The sequence below is a fragment of the Rhodnius prolixus genome, unplaced genomic scaffold (genome assembly GCF_049639745.1).
Source record: "Rhodnius prolixus isolate KJV_2025 unplaced genomic scaffold, Rpr scaffold_6, whole genome shotgun sequence".
Classification (NCBI taxonomy): Eukaryota; Metazoa; Arthropoda; class Insecta; order Hemiptera; family Reduviidae; genus Rhodnius; species Rhodnius prolixus.
Genome location: NW_027411634.1, coordinates 38,976,394 through 38,987,268, shown reverse-complemented (window position 1 = coordinate 38,987,268; position 10,875 = coordinate 38,976,394). Strand labels below are relative to the sequence as shown.

Below are 10,875 nucleotides of genomic sequence, written 5' to 3'. Positions count from 1 at the left end.
TTTGGAAAAAAGGTTTACATTTTTTGAAAGATGTGGTTATTTAGCTTGGTAAAAGTATGTGGATCATCTGTCGTTATTAAGGAGGCTCGCCTTCGTGGTATGGCACCATATGTTTCTTAGCCTAACAGGCTATTTTCTATGCCATATTGGTTAAAATAATTGACAATTCATGCTCCAAATGTACAATTTTCAGTTTCCGGTCTGTTTGACTGCTTTTAATTATTAACAACATGCTGTTTTATTGTTGTTATATTATTAAATTTGGATTTTCCGGTTCAAAAGTTACAAATGTGTGTGATAATAAGAAAAAAACAACAAAAAAAATCAGTGTCTAAGACGGGTGATTCCCAAACTTTATTACCTTCGCCCATACTTGCTGGCTCAAAATTTTTCCCATTTATGATGTCATTGTTTTGAAATCAATTTCTGATGTTATGTTCACAATTTTTGAGAAATATTAACACACCGGAACGATTCGCTAGTACTGATAAGATCAGCAATTCCTTTATGATTTCAACTTTTCGTGAGAATTTTTTTTGGTTCCTCTTTCCTATTCTTGTCTTTTATCCAAATTTTAATGTACAGGATCTTTTTTTTTCAAATAAAATGAAATCTCCCAAATTATTAGGGGAAGTAAGGTTAATTCGTTGACAGTCTAAGCCAACATTTTTATAATCGGGAATTTTATCAGTATTATAATTTTTTAATATTCCTCAAAAACATCAATTTATTAATATATTCCAAAAGATGCATTTTAATATCTGATATTTTATTGGATTATAAGTTGTAAATAGTCGTATTTATGCTTATTTTTTTTGCTTCATTTACCTTTTGATACAATTTTAATCCTCAAAATGTAATAAAATATAATTTAAAACCAAAGAATATTTAGAAATAAAGTTGGTCGAGTTGAATTCACTTTATTGACAGTGGTTTTGGTATTATTTTATTATTAGTGACTTTTTTTAAAAAAATTTATTGAATAAAAACGGGTTTAACTTTTAGGTTGAAAACTTAAAGACATGCACATCGTTTTTTTGGAATTCTATTAAGAAAACAAAGTCGTCTTCAAGGGAATTCTAATTCCTATTCGTGTTGTTTGTTTGTACGTACGTATCCACCGGAACTTTAGACACTTCGTTGGCCTGGAGCCCTGTTTTGGGGTTCCGAAGTGTGTTAAGACTGCGACCATTAACTTATGGGTGCAGAGTAGGGCTCAGGAGTGGTGGCTTGCCCCACCACTGGGCAGAGACAGGCGAAGGAGTTTATTAAAGGCTATTCGCCGAGGCTTACTGCAGAATTAATCCGTCAAGGCCGTGGGGGCTATAAGGATGATTGTAGGCCTATTAAACAGGCCACTGCAGGCTCAGAAAACATATGCATCGCATGGGTACCTGGCAGATGATAGCCTCTGTAGGTTCCTGACAGGAAGAGAAGGAAACGGCACTGCACGTGTTGTGTCAGTGTGAGGGGCTCGTGTGGACTAAGGATGTTACTTCTCGGGAAGGAAAAACCAGGGCCCTGAGAGCTTTACTCAAGAGTCGCTCTCCAGCATTAAGAGTCTAATTAAAAGGACAAGTCTGGAGGGGTGAGCTTTAGAGTGAGGGGAGCCACAATAGATCCAAAGGGGTCGCAGTGGCGTAGGCCTTGAGGCCGCCCTAGTCTAGTCTAATCTAATCTAATCCACCGGAACTTAAAAAAAAAAACGAAAAATCGCAGAAAGTCAGATATGTATGCAGCTTAGGTTTACCATCAGAGGGTGCTACAATTAAGTTTTAGTTAAAAATAGGTCTACCGGAAGTTTCTAATGTACTGAGTAGATTTTTCAGTTTTTGCAAGAGTTTTTCTGAAGAACGACTCCTACGATTTCCTTTAAAATTGGTGTACTAATTCTATTAAGGATAGTTCTGGGAGAGAAGGAACGGAAGTGCCATTACTGCTCATTGTACCTGTCTTCCATCTTGTATAACCTTAATTAAGGAGTCAAATGTGAGACTGAATTTCCAAATCAGCAGACCGGAAATGTTATTAACTCGAATGAAATTTTTCGTATTTCAAGTTTTTTTTGTTCACAAACGGCTCCTACAATTTTATGTAAACCTGATATAGCGTTTACAAACACATAAATCTACAACTTTTACTAGAAATTTTTTTTTGGCCCAATAATGCGATTCAAGGTAATTCCTCTGAAAGGGGATTGGTAGATTTATTTCTAAAAAAAGATAATCGTAGAATATATGTTCTGAGTTTGAAGAATATTAATGAGTTCGAACTTGGAGGAAGTCGTGAGAGTGTGCACACCAGATTCTCTCACTCTCTATCACTAGCGGATATCAAAACGAGCATTATTCTTGACACGGCCAACAGGATACACAAACTTAATGTGAAAACCCGAAAACCTAACCTAACCTTTATGAACATAACCTACCCCATCATCAGTTTTACAGTTGGCTTCCCCCCCCCCCCAACATAGGCGGCTAGAACCTCTGTTTTTATTAGCACTGCTGGTAAAGATCTTAGATACAAAATATAGACACAGAACTAGTCTCAGGACATATGTCCTGTAGCACACCTTATATGCTCTAGATCTAGTAGGTATCTACATGACTAGAAGTAGATTTGTGAGGCCGTGTGTGACCACCTAACTAGACCAGCAGCAAACGTTTTTGAACCTTTTGGGCAATAGGGCGAATATCTTGTTACCAGATCTATACCGATCAAACTGATGTAACTTTTAGACTGGAACATTGTTTCTACTTCTTAGTCTTAATTTATTACTTAACCTCTTTGCCAAAGAAAAGATAATTGACACCACAAAATGTTTTGGCCATTTTAAGAAAATTATCTAATTGATAATAAATCAGTAAAGTCAGGCCTACAAAGATTATTGTTTTTCTGCTTAAGACGATGCCCTTAAATAATTTATTATTTATTTTTCCTTGTTATTTCAATAGTTTTCGCAATTTTTAATGAAGGGGTTTCATTGGGTCTTTTATTTAATAATTCAGGCGGGGATTAACGTCCAACTACCAATTAGGTGTCGTGGACGGAGGCGACTAGCAAACATACTTTACTGTAAATTTCTTTTTATTAACCATTTAATAAAATCCAAGGCCTAAGACCGGGAATCGAACCCAGTACCACAATACATATTAGCTTCACAGGACTGGGTCTTTTATTTAATAATGTGACTTCCATTAGTTACGAGATGAGATCATCCACAATGCAGGAGCCCCAGGTAATGGAAGTAGTAACCCAGGAAAGTTCTTGGAGGAGAAGTAGGAGCCGGAAATAATCTCTCACCTCAGCCAACTTACCCCTCTCCTCCATTGCTCTCTATAAGTCTTCCTGAAGAAGAGGTTTCTTGGTTTCTTTCACATCTAGAAACTAAACCATGCTCTCCAGAAAGCTTCAGATTGAGCATGAAGTCGGTTAGTTTGGCGTAACCATTCTCTGGCATCTCTCCCGGAAACGCCTTAAAAATACGGGTATTTCCTAGAGTCTCTAGGTATGTCCCAAGGATTAGGGCATTGATTGTATTTCATATAGGCTCTCCACCGCCAAGAGAGTGTATACCCTTCCCAACTATGCAATCTTTCTGAGAAATTCTAATTTTTCTTTTACAAGGCCAGCGTTTAGTCCAATTCTGGCTACATCCACTGAGAGCAGTCTTCGTAAGTTTCGTTCTTGACAGAGTCTGCGTTTGTGCCGGTCCTTCCGTCAACACAGATCATACGACACCTTTGGTTCCCCCATTTGGGCGCCACTCCTTGTTCTGTGGTTGACCTCCCTGTTTTATCCCTAACTCTTAGCAAAATGATTTTATCTTAATCCCAGCTTTGAGACAAGTCTGTCCTGGGGAGGCTACCATTTGACTAAAACAGTTTTACCGTGTTTCCTTCTCTGCAGAATTGTCACAGTTGCTCGGTAGCATCGCTGTGCATTCATCTCTGAGACTCCTGTTCTCTGAGAACCTGTTTTGTAGGATTGTTATCGAATTTTTGTTACTAGATTGTTAATTTTAGATTTAGATTTTAAAAAATCTCAATTTTTTATTTCCTCACAAATTAACAAACTGCTGTGAAGCATTGCTAGCAGCTATAATCTGATAATTATAGCTTAAGAGTACGTTGGAATTCAAAGTGTGTTCCTTCCTGTAAAATACCTATATTATCTTCTTGTAATAAACATATGATTGAAATCAATTTTAAGGTCTATCTAACTAACTATACATCTGAAGAATATTAGGTTGTCTTAAAATTTACAAAATATATGTGAAATATTATTATTCTTTTTCTACATAGAAAATTATATAATAAGGCGGAGCCTTATATTAACAGCTCTTCGTAGAAAACCAAATTGGCTACTTGGAAACAAAAAAAAAAAAGAAAAGAAAGAAAAATTGCCACCATCTTAAGCGTAACAATTAAGAAAATTACAAGTTAGTCGGTAGTGTTAAAATTCTTAACCAAAGTTCTTCATACTTATAATGTGAGAAATCTTTTCAATTGCGAAACGAATTGAAAATGGGCTAAATAGAAACCAAATATTTTCGTGCCTAAAAAAAATATGTCTGCTGATACAAAAAACAAAAAAAAAAACTATCGTTCTGCATCTTTTAATAGTGATGTAACATTATGATTAGTTGCCGTTTAAAAAATATTTAATACACCAGCTAGTTTTGGTATAAGAGCTTGACTAATAAGACTGGGGGGAAAAAAAATTGAGCTCCTGTCTTTTATTATAGCCGAACAATAACCGCCTCGTGGTTTTATTTTGAGCTCCTGTCTATTTAAAATAGTGTTTGTTTTTTTTTTTTTGCAAAGCTTCAACTTTTTACTTTCTCTTTACGCTACTAAGTGCAGATTTTCATTTTTTTTTTACTTCTCTCCGGAAATATCAGTTATGGAGATCTGCTGAATTGAAGTCAAAAAGTCTGTTTTTATTTATCCTTCGTAATTTAAAAAAAAAAAAATCAAAAATATGCCGAAAGTTCAATTATATTTAGCCTAGGTGCCAAGTGGTTACCACAAAATAAGGTTTTTGATCAAATTTATTACAACCGGAAGTGCCAATTTATTTTTCACTTTTTTTTTACAAAATCTTTCCCCAAAAACTGCTCCACGAAACGGATTACGGATTCAAAACATTTTTTTTTTTTTAGGCAGTCCTCTAAAGTGCTATTACAGTATATTGTACTGTCTTGTAACCTGTATAATATTAATAAGTATCAAATTTGGTACTGAATTTGTAAATTTGATGGAAAACAGCTGATCGGAAATGGCACTTTTGCGAATAGATTCTTCCGTATTTTAAGATTTCCTTTCCTTCAAAAACAGCTCCTGCAACATCATTTAAACTTCATCCAGTGATTATAGTGATTAAAAACACATAAATCGATCTTTTCTTGAAACTTCTTTCTCTGTAATTCGATTAAGACTTCTAAAAGAAGTACTGAGTAGATTCCTTCTACGTAAAAAGATAAGAATTAGAGGTACATTCATCAGCTCTCGAATCATAACATCGATAATCTAGAGCGGTTACTTTAAAAAAAGAAGAAGATTTAGTCGTGCTCGTTTCAATCTCTCAATTTTACAGTAGTTGTTTATTACATCCTGCCAAATTTTGATCCTTATCAATTAAATATTGCTTTAAATAAGAAAAAAAAACACCAAAATTTTTATGATCGCCTCAATTCAGTAGTATATCAAGCACAAACAGAATATTTCATTACGCGCATAAATATTAACCGACCTAACCTAGTTAAACTTCAATAAATTAACCAATAAAGAAATGCTCACTTCTCCAATTAAATATTTTAACCCAGAAAGAAAGTCAGTAGCAAAAATCAAAAAACGGAGAATGCGGGCAGTAATTATACCTATCGTATAAAAAAATTTATAGCTATATGAGAAATATTGGATAATAAGTATTTATTTTTTGGAAATAATCACAAGACGGCCACGGTAGCCGAGCGGGTTAGAGAAGCGGCCCTCAAAGCCAAAGTTTGTAAAGTGAGGCGGTTAATTTGGGGTTCGATTCTCGTCCCAGTTAACCTTAAATTTTATTTAGGGGTATAAAATTAATTTTAGGTTAAATGTGTTTGCAAGAAGCACCACCGTACCCACGACATCTAATTTGGCGTTAATGTCTGACCGAATAAGTAGGTACAGTGGTACCTCGGTTTTCGAACGACTTGACTTTCGAACAAATCGGTATTCGAACAAGAAATTCGAGAAAATATTGTCCTAAAATCCGAACAAACATTTGGAACTCGGAACACCCGAGATGAGCCGAGTTGGTTTTATATTTGTACACTTTTAGATCTTATTTCTTGTTTAGATACCTTGTTTTTACATAAACTATAAAAATTAGGCAAGTAAAACGGCATATTTCTGGGGCTTAGAAACGAAATAAAGTACATAGTTTACATTATTTCTTATGGGATAAATTGTTTCGTTTCTCGACCATATTGGTTCTCGACCGCACTTCCGGAACGAATCGTGGTCGAGAACCGAGGTACCACTGTATTACGTACGTTACTCTTTAATCATAATGATGAACGTACTCTGGTTTAATCAATAAGAACTCTTAAGGCGGCCATCTTCTTGTTTTGCGATGTTATGATACGTATATGATTTAGTTTTGACACGTTTCACTTCTGCGCAAGATTATTTTATTTCATTTTTTTAAATTGAGTTTATTTTTTAATTTTATGTTTAGGATTTTGTTGTAGTTTTATTTTTTAATTTCTAGCTAACAATTTAAAACGCCATACTGTCTGTATTAAATATAAGTTTACAGAATATATATGACGTAAAGAAATTATAAAATAATAATAATAATATTGTTCAACAGGTCACGTTTTTTGGAAAAGTTTAATTTCATGTATCCGTTATGTTAATAAAAATTGTAGTATTCACTCACAAGACTTCCTTTGCAGTGTTTAATCTACGAGATGTTCTTTAGAGAGAGAGAGTGAGAGAGACATATACCCACTACTATATCCGGTTTGTATTCTCCGGAGTCCTGAAAAATCTTTCGGGTCAAGTAGTACTTCCGGACAGCCAATTTCCTTCGAATAGGGGAAATTCCGGTCCTATAAAGGGTTTTTTTTTTTTTAATAAAATAATATTGATGTCAAAACAGAGCTATACACAAAATGACATATTTAGAGGGAAGCCTAACCATTCTCTGTTCAAAGAGTGTTCTTAATTGAATTTCCCTGGAAAAACGATTTGAACACAACTCAATAGAGCTACACATTTTCCATTATTAAACCAAGTTTAATGGAAAACAAGAGCTTTTCCGGTAAAAATACTCAAAATCTACTCGAAAACAATATACCATCTTCTCTGGACTTAGTAGAGTGAGAAAAAGTAAAATTTAATCGAAGTTACTGCCATCGATATATCGATTCGGTTCTAAAACACCGCGCGAGATGCGTCACAGTCCTCGCTTATCGCGTAATGAATTCTTTGATCCTTTAGCTATCCGGTGGTCTAATTTAATTCTGGATGTAGACGATAGATTCGAAACTATAATGCCAAACTGTATCCCCCGATTTTGTTATCATTAGGTTTTTTGGATAGCCTCCATATGATGGCAAATTTAAAGACGTATTCACGTCAAAAAAATAAATAAATGAAAATTGTAAATAATAAAGGTTAAATACAAAAAAAATGACGCATTCTTAAAATAAAAAAATTTGCTGTAAAATGACTATCTAGAATCCAGTATTAAGTGAATAGTTCAAAAAAAAAAAAAAACCGCTTTGATAAATACACATGTCTAAACCTGCAAAATGTTCTTTCGAACCTTAGTTCACTTTATTACCGCAGACTCAATAGAGAGAAAAAAACTATCGGATTACTTAGTAACAAAAGATATATTGGACTAATTTGTAAGAAAACAGACCTTTTTTTCATTGGTTATCCAGTCTAATAAATTAATTTAAGGCTGTAGAAGACATCATCCATCAATTTGTACTATCTTTTTCCTGATAACTAACAGGAGAAAAAAAAATTATTGTATAGTTTTTCATGTAGGAGCTTTTTTTTGTGGTGGAGGGGGAAAGTGCTCTAATTTAAACCAAAAAAATACTTCACAGTTTATTATTTAGAAGGCTTTTAGAGGGCTGGTTGAATGGGAGGGGGTGGAGGGGTCGGATACGATAAAATAATATAAATTAAAGCTTGTAGAACTACATTAAGATATCAAATGTCTACTTAAGCTCCCATACGGCTCCGTAAAGTGTTGCTTTGTGGCTGGCCGGACGTGCGTGATACACAGCTCGTGCAAGATTCCTTCTTCTCTGGTCCGTGGTTACCACGGTTACAGCATCAGAAGCTATCTGACCTTTTCACATTAACTGACCCTCAATCTAGTGTACCTTCTCTTTATCTTATTGGTTTTTCTATCTCCACATCCTGTAATCATTTTTGTTTTGATTAATTTTTATCTGTTAATTAATTGCGTATTAATTATTAATTTTGTTTTTAGAAAAAACTTCATTTTTATTGGTATACAGGGTGATCCATTTAAAACACTCCAATCGCTAATAACTTTTGAGGAAAGCGGAATTCCGAAAAAAACCCACGAAGTAATTTATATGTTTTTTTTTTTGGTCTAGTTTTCAAATTTTCCACTCCCGATGCTGTATCTTCATTTTTGGCGGAGTTACGGCTAAAAACCGGTTTGGGGTTTCATAAGGACCTCTGGTTTTGATAATGATTATGAAAACTACATAAAAAAATTGTGAAAAATAACATTAATCCCGTTTCGATATCCCTAATATTAGTCGAGATATTTAAGATCAAAGTTACAACTTTAACTATTCGTGAACGGTTTTCAATATTAATTTTCCTCCAGAAAGACACGTTTTGGGAGGTCCTCTGACTGCAAAAATTGTTATTTGTGACGCAAAGAGCAAAAATAATAATAATTGAAGATTTTAAAACATTTAGTATAGTGTAATGGTTGTGGGTGAATCAGGATAAATTTGTTTTATCATCAAATAAAAGCAACCATCACATCATTATAATGCACCCAGTATACAAGACTTCTTGACCTATGATTACGGTAAGAATATCGTGCCAGGGATGGGCGGGTGTTGGTCTAGTGGTCATGAGCGTGGCTTTGTAAGTGGGAGATCCCCAGTTCGAATCCCGCGTGTGCAGTCATTCTTATTACTTAAAAAATCATAATACTTTTTTTAATAAAGTGTAGTCATACGCGGCATTCGAACTGGGGATCTCCTACTTACAAAACCACGCTCTTCACCACTAGACCAACAGTTTGCTAAGATATTCTTACCGTAATGATAGGTCAAGAAGACTTGCATATTGGGTGCATTGAAATGATGTGATGGTTGCTTTTATTTGATGATAAAACAAATTTATCCAGATTCATCCACAACCATTACATTACACTACATGTTTTAAAATCTTTAATTACTATTATATTTTTTACTTTGCGCCACCAATAACCTTTTTTTGCAGTCAGAGGACCTCCCAAAACGTGTATTTCTGGTAGAAAATTAATATTGAAAACCGTTCACGAATAAATGAAATTGTAACTTATATATCTCAACAAATATTAGGGATATCGAAACGGGTTCAACGTCATTTTTCACAATTTTTTATGTGGTTTTCATAATCGCTGTTAAAACCAGTGGTCTTTATGAAACTCCAATCGGGTTTTTGGCCATATCTCCGAGAAAAATGAAGATAAATCATCGGGAGTGGAAAATTTGAAAACTAGACCAAAAAAAACATATAGTTTACTTAGTGGAGTTTTTTCAAAATTCCGCTTTCCTAAAAAGTTTTTTGCGATTGGTGCGTTTTAAATGGATCACCCTGTATAATGATTATTAAATTATGGGCTCACAATTAATTTTTTAATAATTTTAAGAACTACTTTTTTTTCAATTCCATAACTCCTGAGATTGTGAAAAATTTACGTAAAATTAAGTACTCGCTGAAATGAATGTTTTAAGGTTCCCTGAACTCGGGGGGAAAACAAATGTTTTTTCGACGTATCGAGGCGCTTTCAGGGATTAAGGTTTTGAATCCAAAAATGTTTGGAAAAAGGTGCTACAATATTGGGGAAAAAAGGATTAGCGTATACTGGATTTCAACCCTTAGATCCCAGGTTCAAATCCAGCTGCTGACCCTTAGTTTTTTTTTTTGTTTCACTTCCTAGGAGCTTCTTATAGCCCAATTGTAGCGAGAGAAAACAAAAAACAGTGTCCCCGGAGGCCAGCAGTTTACTTGAAAAAAAGCAACGGGCGCCATAACCTCAGATGTTGACGCGCCTTTAATTTAAAAAAAAAAAAAATCGATAACAACGCTATCTATTAGCTAGGCCGAGAAACTTTTTATCGTAACCTAGTTCGTGAAAAAAATAACCACAAAAACCTGTCATTTCCTAAAAATAGTGTACGAACCATCATTAGATTTGTAGACAAATAAAACATCTTGTGATACTTGCAGTTTTTACTGGCTAGATCCGCCAATAATCTGTTTTAGAGTACCTACAATTGCCCTAATAATCGAATGGAAAAAAAAGAGAGTAAATTTAAGTTATATAAGTCCTCCAATAAACGTAATGAAATGTCACACACAATCACAAATAAAAGCCGATAATCATAGATATATTGTGCAATTTCTGTTCCAATTATTTACATTTGGGAGGGGGGAGACACGTCCGGACGATGATGTGGGTGTAGACTGTGGGTACATTAGACGTTGGCCTAGGACAGAATGTAGCATCTTCAACGATCCGACTGCGGCTGTTAATGACCATGTGCAGAAGAACGTATTATTTGGTGCGAAATGTCCCGCTATTAAGGTGCCAGCCAAGATTGGGTACTGC

General features: G+C 34.7%; 1 long non-coding RNA gene across 3 annotated transcripts in view; it reads left to right on the top strand.

Annotated features, from left to right (window-relative positions):
• The window catches only part of LOC141460398 (uncharacterized), a 254,017-nt gene that overhangs the window by 117,687 nt on the left and 125,455 nt on the right, over positions 1 to 10,875 (top strand). The window lies entirely within an intron of this gene.